Raw genomic sequence first — 9,750 nt, forward strand, 5'->3', positions numbered from 1 at the left:
CGGGATACCGGCCTGCTGGCCAATTGGCGCTGCTGGTCGCCAGATGGGCGGGGCCTGCACGGTGGTAGTTATTAGGGGAGCTGTCAAAGCCCAGAGGTCACTCCCTTTTGTAGAGCCCGAGAGCAAGCAGGTCTTAAAGGGGCAGTACCGCGCGAGCAGCTCCTTTTCGGATTGGGGAAAGTGGAGACGCACGGGAGAGTATTCTAGTTTGGTTTGAGATCCTACTTTCTGAGTAACTGCAGAGAGTTTGCGCTCCTGGATAGAAATATTTAAGTATTGCCAACAAACCACTGAACCCCATTCATTAGCTTTTGGCTTTGCTGTTAACGTTTCTAGTCCCCCAAAGGGCAAATCCCCTTGTTCCCTTGTAGAAGTTGGAAGGCTGCCGTTTCGTCTAACAAATTACTACACGTGCCCAGCCGTTTGCTAATGCTCTGGGTCCTAAGGCTTTTTAACATTCTCATTCCCGTAGTGTTTTCTTTATCTCGGCCATCTCTCTCTCTCTCTCTCTCTCTCTCTCTCTCTCTCTCTCTCGGTTTCTTGGAACTGCAGCCGCCGTTCCTGGCGACTCCAGGACAGCAACTCCCCTCCCCCTGGAATGTCTCAATGTCAGGCTCGCTCCCTCCTGCAGCCAGGGCTTTCGTTACGTAATGCGCGGTGGTCACTCTGCGCGGTTCCCCACTACTACCTCTTCTCATCTACACCCTCCCCTCCCCCCGCCGAAACTTCTGAAATGATCAGATTCCGGCCGACTGGGGAGCCAAGTGGGACCTGGCGCTCTGACCTTTAGGCTTAGGGACAGAGAAGGTTTAAGAAAACTTTTAGAAACGCTTTCTGCTACTAGGAAAGAGAGTAACTAGACCGAAGGTATTGCCAGAGTCTCTTTCGGGGAGTAGCACACGGGATTCTGGCGTCACTTTTCACTATTGAGATACAAGGTGGAAAATTTGCTACTGAATAATCCGCTATGACCCGAGGCTTTCGTTGTCTGTGTTGGCTCCAAGTCAGCTTGAACTCCTCACTGGCGAACCCCTGACAAAACTGGGAGACTTCTGTGAAGCCAGGCTTCCACTGGGCAGCCGGGGAAGCTCCCCAGTAGATGAAATCGCACTAAATCATGAATAGGGGCCTCGTTAGCATACAGAAATCTGGCTAACATCCCAAAGTTGTTTAATCAGGTCAAATAGCTAAAATAGCGGGGGAGGGGTTTAAGAAGATTGGAGATGCCAAATTGCCAGTTCTTCAGAGCTGTGCCCTCTCACTTCCTTTCTCAGGGCTCATCTCATGTCAATGAATTAAAATAATAATAATAATAATAACAACAACAAAGTTCCAGAACTTTCAGGGTTCACGTTCATACACTGTTAGAGTTACAGAAAAACAGAACAGGGCTGAATGGGTATGTTTGTAAGGCTTGAAATTTAAACTCCTTCTTTCTGCCTAATTAATAGCATAGGCCAGTACTTTTTGTCACCCCCTTGCACAGCATCTTGCCATTTGAAAAAATTATCCATTTTTCTAAAATGAAAGTTTGAAAAAAATCCCTTTCTTATTAATTTGTCAAAGGAATGGTTCAGAAGCTAGTTCTTAGCCTGGGATGGGGTTTGAGAACATTAAAAAGCAAGCACTGTATTCAGACCCAAGAACTATGATGAGTTTTAAATATCAGCCAGAACTCCCACCAACCTCTTTGAGATATCAAAACCACAGCAGTTCAGACTGGAAGACAACAGCATATTTTAATATACACAGCTTGATAAAGGAAGCAAGAAATGTGGAGCCTACCCTGAAAGAGGCTTACAGATTAATAGGAGAAGGAAGACAAATTTATATTACAAACTGAAAAGATATATAGACTCTGAACATGTATAATCGTTTATGTGTTAAGGCCCAGATGCAGAAACCAGCATAATTCCTTACTACCTGGCACACTTGAAAATGGCAGATCAGATCTGTCTTCACTTTGAGAAATTTTATCCAGAACTTAAACACTTAAGTTGCATTTTATAATGACTGAACTGGAAAAAATAATGAATTAAAGATAATCTTTTTAAAGTAGGCTACTCTTGCATTTTATAATCTAGTGAATGTCATTTTAAGTCTATCAGTGGTATGACTTTTGAGTAAACAGGAATTGTTGTGAATCCACCTTTCACAATTCTAAGACATATAAGAGTTATTACCTTAACTTTGGTTTTTATACCATTGATCAAAGTTTTGTGTTTTGTTTTGTTTTTTCCAATGGTGAGGCAGATTCTGTCAGTTTGCAAATGGTCTGACCCCTCAACAGTGAGGCCAGATTTTCCAAATAGGGCTTAAGATGTACTGACTCCGGCCCACAAAAAGACATATGTTTTTTTTTTTTGCCAGGACACTCAAAAGCAAGGGTGCTTAGAGTGGTCATGTTTAAAGGAGACTGACTCTTGAACAGTTTCGGAGAATGCAAAGTTTCACATTAATTTTGCAAAGAAGTGGTATATATGGTTAGAAGTGTAGACCTCAAAATCTACTTGCCCGAGTTCACCATTACCAGCTGGGGTATCTTGGGCAAGTTTACTTAGCAACTTGAATGTTTCAGTTTCCTCATCTGAAAAATGGCAGTAATGATGGAGCCTATTTCATAGGACTCAGGACTTGCATCAAGTGTCTGGCACACAGCAACCTCTCAATACATGTTGTTTATCATTTTTATTGAGATATTTAATTCTTTCCTGATGGCATAAGGAATGCAGGGGATCTGAACAAAAAGACACAACAAAAATTAAAATTGTCTATCAAGTTTAGTTTTTTAAACTCATGAAATCAAGAAGAATGAACAAAGAACAACTTTCATGTGGGCAAAATAATAAATCAGACTACTTTAGTTAGGAACCATATAACTACTTAAGCCCAAAAAATGTCTTCTTGCTGATTGTGATATCAAGACTTTTAAAACCCATCTCTGAAGCTCTGGATACTCCATAGCTATATATAGATAGAGATTTAAATATACTCCATCCCTTCCCCCTCTCTTTCAATTTCCTTTGTTGTTGTTGTTGTTGTTGTTGAGTTTAGTTGCCCATCTCTCTCATCATGATTTAGCTGGTTGGGTAGCTTAATTTGGAGGTCAGAAGGGGCCCAGAATAACCACTCTCCATCCCACCCAGAAAGTCTAGAGCTATGCTATCCAACATGGGAGCCAGGAGTCATATGTAGCTACTAAGCACTTGAAATGTGACTAGTCCAAATGGAGGTGGGCTGTAACTGTTAAGTACACACCAGATTTCATAGACTTAATACCAAAAAAAAAAATGTAAAGTAGCTCATTAATGATTTTTATATTGATTACATGTTAACATGACAATATTTTGGACTTACTAAGTTAAGTAAAAAATGTTATTAAAGCTCATTTCACCCGTTTCTTTTGAAGGGTGGCTACTAGGAAATTTTGAATTACTCATGCAGCTGGTATTGTATTTGTATTATACAGGATTGCTCCAGACAGTGTGTGGAGGGTGAGGCCTTTCTCAGTCGTGTTAACCCATCTTGTGGACCCTTCACAAATTCAGCCTTAACATCAGTTAGCAAAACTCCCCAATCCATCTCAAGTATGTGACCAATGCCACCAACCAAAGGAACATTTGGGGTGTGACCACAGACAGACCCAAGTACCCAAACCACTAGGGACTTCCAAATCTGTTTTCCTTTAAAAAGCTTGAGGGCTGTTTCAGCAGACCATGAGTCAAAGCCGTAAGGAGATGCCCCTGCAGAAGCAGGGAAGAATGGCATTTCTGTAGCAAATGTTGGCCTCTGTGGCTGACTTTTCTTGAGGCACATCAAAATAAGAGAAAGGGCGGAAGGAGATGCAGAAATCACCAACAGCCAAAGAGTTCATTTGAAAGAGGAAGTGTGCCACAAAAGCCGTCCAAAATAAATGCAACAGTCTCTGGGAGCTGAAGGAATTTTAAGTCCTATAGGTGTGTAAAAATTAAGAAAAACCTCACCCTCAATCCCCCTATTCATCCACAAAACAATAAGTCATGGCTTTGGCAGCTGATTGGCCAGGCTGTTTCCCTGAGATCCAGAACCAGCTCTGGTATGTTCTAGACACTAAGCCAAAAAGGGGGCACCAAAACTATAATCTGATTTTCTCTCCTCTTGGGGATGTGGATGGAGAGGGTCTTACTCCTTTCCTTTCATAATATCTCAGAGCACAGAAGGAGAAAAAGAAAAAAAAAAAAAAAAAGTCAAGTTTTGGGCACGCATGACACTCCTAGGGCCGGATCTCTGAAACCTCTTATTTCAAGGGAAAGCCGAACAGAAACCAATGCCTGCTGCTTCCCACTAACTCAGTTCATTCATTCACTCATCCACTGGAGGCTCTCTTTGAGGGAGGCATTGTGCTAGGCACAGGTGGCGATACAAAAATAAACCAGACAGGGAAAAAAAACCCGCAAAAAGCAATTCCCGTCCATCTGGAGAGAGAATAAAGATAGTAGGCCCAACCCTACAAGCAAGCAGAGTAATTACTTGATGCGACTTAAAAGGGAAAAGCAGCCTGCCCAGCCAGGCTCTCCTTTTCCTGGCACGGTGCCCATAATCCCAATGGATGCACGCTTGGGTGTTTATGGAGTGCCTTCTCTCCTTTGGGTTTTCAAGGTTTCATGGTATTGAGATTTTCACAAGTCGGTCTACAACAGGGGAGAAGGGATATATGTCCAGGAACCTTTGTGAAGGGAGCAAGTACCTCCAACGTTGGCAGAAGGGAAAGGCCCCATGGAGATGGTCACATTTAATTTGGGCCTTGGTTGGGTAGACTTCAGAAATGAGCCAAAGAAGGACAGGCCTTCCAGACCCAAACTATAATCTAAGAACAACTCATTCATCCAACAAATATTTGTAGGTTCCCTACTCTGTGCCACCATGCCTCATTCATGCTGGGTCTTGGGATGTGGAGAGACCTAAGACAGTTCCCACCTTTAAAACGGAGGGAGGGAAAAGCAGGCAGTGACAAACACAGAGCCATGCAGCAGAAGAAAGGGGGCACTGTGGGGCTGGACGAGGCACTACAGCCAGACGGGAAGGTCAGGGTTCATATTCATAGACCCAGAATATGGTAGAAGGAAAAATGTCCCCCACGGAAGTGGCAGCATGTAAACCACCCCCCCCCCGGGAAGTGAGAGAGAGAGAGAGAGAGTGCTGTGATTTCTGGGATCCCTCTGGTAGGCAGGGAGTGGCAGAGGTCTGAGCAAGACCCAAGAAGCTGGAGAGACAGGAGTGGGTGCCAACGCTGAGAGGAAGAGTTTTACCTGGAAGGCAACCGGTCGACACGGAAAGATTTTTAAACTGGGGGTGACGATGAAGAGGTTGCCTTTTCAGAAAGCCCTTCCCATCAGCAGTGTGACCATGAATTGGAGAGAGGGTGAGCTGAAGGCCTGGGAACCTGCCAGAAGGCTGTGGTATCAGGGAGAAGAGGAGGGGCAGAATCGGGGATTTCTTAGGAACCTGCAGGCCATGGTGGCAGGCAGGCCGTGGGCCTGCGGGACCCGGGAAGGTCCCGGATGCTGCCAGGTTTCTCGCTTCTGGGAATGGACATCAGTCAGCTCCCCTTGCCTGGAAAAACAAGACGTCAGAGCCAAGGTCTGAAGGCTGGAGGCCAATAGAAGCACTGCGACCTTCTGCGGTGGCAGAGGGGCTTGCCTCACAGGAACGCCTGAGCCCCCACCCCTCATCACTCCCTGAAAGCAGTGTCAGTCTCTTCCCCTGGCAGGCCAGTGACCAGGGCTGGGATCCTCTTCCGCCCCTGTCCTCCGGCTCTTCCTTGTTGTATGGATTCCACCTTGAGTCAAGGACCTCTTCCAAATCCCTTCCTGCTAATCCCCACCCTTTCTTTCAGGGCATGCTCTGAATCGGCTTAATAGACTCTCCCTCCTGGATAGTTGCATCTTAACAGGGGATTCTAGGACGCCCCAAAACCTTCCTTCACAAGGAGGGGCTCAAGACTTCATGAGACACACGGCACGCACGCACGTAGAAGCAACGCCTTGGTTAGAATCTTGGGCACCAGGAAAGCCAGCGAATGGGTTATTTTTATACCGGAGCTTTCTCCACTCACAGCACACAGAGTAATCCCAGTCTGCTCTGAGGACTGGCCCAGTCCCTGCTGTCCCGCACTCATGCTAGACAACCACAGCGGGCCTTACTTCTTCCTCCCAGTAGAGCCACTGGTTATAGACCTTCTGCTGTGTCTATTTATCTAAGAGAGCTAATTCCTCTCTCTTATCCCCCCCACCACCTGCCCATCCACGTTTTCCAAGTCCCCTCTTGGCCTGTCTCCATGGACAGCACATCTGAAATGCTGGCACCGACCAGACAGGAAGGTCAGGACTGCCTTTGTAGCTGCCTCGTCGCCTGGCAGCCCCCGCATCCAAAATCAAAGCACCTGGCAAGGTCCTCCTGCCAGAGAAAGGCAGGATGGAGCAAAGGAAAAAAAGAAAAAGAAAAAAGAACTCCACCATTACCACCATGACGAGAGACTAGAACCCTGTTTGGACCAAGACACGTGTGAACCAATTTCTCTTAAGCCTGAGTCCACATATAAAGAAATAAACTTACTCCCTCAGCCATTTCCTAGGGAAAGAAACTTCCTTTCATCTACAAAATGGTCTTTCTGAGGGGTATTGCGTTAAGTATGGAGACCCTTCTGAGGCACCCGTTTCCCACACTCACACCATTGCTGGGACCTCAGGCTTCTCCTCTGCCGTGAGGGCTCATCCAGGAGAGGTCTGAAATCCAAGCACAGGAGAACATGTGAAGTCTATTTGTTCTGTAGATATTCATGCCACCCTATTAAAACAGGTGTCTGCAAGCAGGAGAGATGGATGAGGGATAAGCCAAGGGACCTAAAATGTCCCACTTTCCGGCCAAGAGGGGGACCCGCCCTCCTGAATTGCGGCAGGTGCTTTCTGTTCTCTGACAGCTCTAGGCGGTGGACTCTTGTCTACAGGACCACAAAGGGACAACTCCATGTTTATTCGATTCAAGAGGGGAGAGGGAGGTGGTCAGAAAACATCCCTGAAGCCCATAGTGGGCCCAGTGTGTTTTAAATGCCTCTAAGCCAACCGCCAGACACCCTGATGACTGCTTCTGTGATGAGGCTTTGGACTTCCAGACAGAGGCTTGGCGGCCTGAAACCCCCCAAGAAACTAATGGCGGAGGAACCGGGCAGGGAAATGAGTGAGGGGGACTTCTGGAAGAGAAGACAGAAAGGAAGCAACCGGTTCTGGTGAAGAAGAAAAGCACAAATCCAATGGAATGGGATTATCAAGGTCTAGGCAAGAAATGAATTTTATTTTGGTACCTGGATTCCCAAAATCACCATATGTCCTTGTCCTCTGTTCTCACCAATCAACTTATTTTATCCCCGTTCAACAGGCAAAAATTGGTATCGTTGCCATATTGTAATAGTTGGCACTCAGTGACAATTCTGAAAACCAGGGCTATTTTCTAGACATGAGTGGGTTCAATGACAATGACTCTGAAAGCCAACATGTTTCTAGAATGGCTTTTCATAAAGCTGGTATTAAATGCTTTTCTCTATTTCATGGCGTGACTATAAACCTATGCAGATTAAATGGATCTCAAATTAGTCACTTGCTACTTTTGGCTTTCACAGAGTTTTATCCATAGCTATTTAAAATACTTGGTTCCTCAAAAAATTAAAAATAGTAATGCCATATGATCTAGTAATTCCATTACTGGATATTTACCCGAAGAAAATGAAAACACTAGTTTGAAAAGATATATGCATCCCTGCTTATTGCAGCATCATTTACAATAGCCAAGATATGGAAGTAACCCAAGTGTCCATCAAGAGATGAGCAGATAAGGAAGACATGGTATATACACATGCACAATGGAATATTACTAAGCCATAAAAAAGAATGAGATCTTGCTATTTGTGACACATAGATGGACCTGGAGGGTATTATGCTAAATGAAATAAGTCAGACAGAGAAAGACAAATACCATAGGATTTCAGGCATATGTAGAATCTAAAAAACAAAACAAATGAATAATCAGACATAGACTGATAACTCCAGAGAACACACTGGTGGCTGCCAGAGGGGAGGGGGCTGGGGAGATGAGTAAAACAGATAAAAGAAGGAGAAACACTTATATTGCCGTGTGTCCCATTTTCTGTCTCCCTGTCCCAGGAGATGTGGAGGGCAGCTGTAGCACCTTTAAATTTCCTGAGCCTGGTCCAAGGCTAGCAAATACTTCATAAAGGGTAGTGGAAAGAATAAATAAAAACAAAGATAACTATGTAGGGACATAAATCCCTATTTAAAGGGATTATTTTTTAAATTAATTATTAATTTTTTATAAATATAATTTTATAAATATAATATAATATAATATATAGTATATATACATATATACTATATATAATATAATTTTATAAATATAATTTTTAAAGGGATTGTTTTAAAAATTATTTTTAAAAAAACTCTACTTCACACCCACTAGGATGGCTAGAATCAAAAAGTCAAATGACAGCAAGTGTTGAAAAGGACAGAGAGAAGTCAGAACCCTCATCCACTACCAGCGGGATTGTAAAATTGTCCAGCTGCTTTGGAAAATAATCCGGTAGGTCTGCAAACAATTAAGCCTAAATTGCCCTATGATCCAGCCATTCCACTCCCAGGTGGATATCCGAAAGAAGGGAAAACATATGTCTACTCCAAAATGTGCACACGAAAGTTCCTAATCACCAAAAGGTGGAAACACCTCAATGCCTGTCAACAGATGAATGGATACATGAAAGGTGACATGTCATCCAACAGAATATTAGTCAGCCACAAAAAAGGGATGAAGCCCTGACCCATGCCACAGCGTGAGTGAACCTTGAAAACAGTATACTAAGTGAAAGAAGCCAGATACGAAAGGCTACATGCTATAAGATTCTATGCCTGTATAAGTCCAGAGTAGGGAAATCCATAGACAGAAAGTAAATTAGTGGTTACTTAGGGCTACACGTGAGGTTGGTATAGGGAAAAGGAGGGTGACAATACAGGATATAGGATTTCTCCTGCAGGTGATGAAAATATTCCAAAACCAAATGTGGCAATAGCTGTACGTAGCTGTGAGTATCCTAAGACCCATTCAATCATACACTTTAAATGGGTGTACTGTTTGGTATGTAAATGATATCCCAATAAAACCATCTTTTAAAAATCTCTACTCAAAATAATAAAAATAAAATAAAATAAAATAAAAAATTAAAAAAATAATAAAAATCTCTACTCATAATAAATGCCAAACACTCACTAACCCAGATATTTCCACAGTCATTTTTCCTTTAGAACCGTATTAGATGTGTAGAAAACATACACTGTTGGAGGGAATTCAGTTTTCAACCTGGTGATTCTATATTCATGTTAGCCTCTCATTTCATACTAAGTAACACAGAAACTCCTTGCCCTGAAAAACTCAACACATTAAAGCTATCACTATGACCAACATATGAGCTCATGTCAATGAGCTTTCGGGTTTCTAGGAAGTCTTCCTAGACAATCAAATACAAATGTTTTAAACTTGCATATTAGTCGCTCCAACGTGACTCCTAAGGTGAAATCTTCATCACAAAAGGGCCGAACCAAGAACCCGTTTTACCTAAGAACCAAAGCAACTCCAACGTCAAGTTTGGCTTCTTTTTAATTCTGAACTATCATGGGGGTGGGAGCAGCGATTTCATCCAAATTGAGGTCT

Source organism: Neovison vison, chromosome 13 (genome assembly GCF_020171115.1).
Source record: "Neovison vison isolate M4711 chromosome 13, ASM_NN_V1, whole genome shotgun sequence".
NCBI classification, from domain to species: Eukaryota; Metazoa; Chordata; class Mammalia; order Carnivora; family Mustelidae; genus Neogale; species Neogale vison.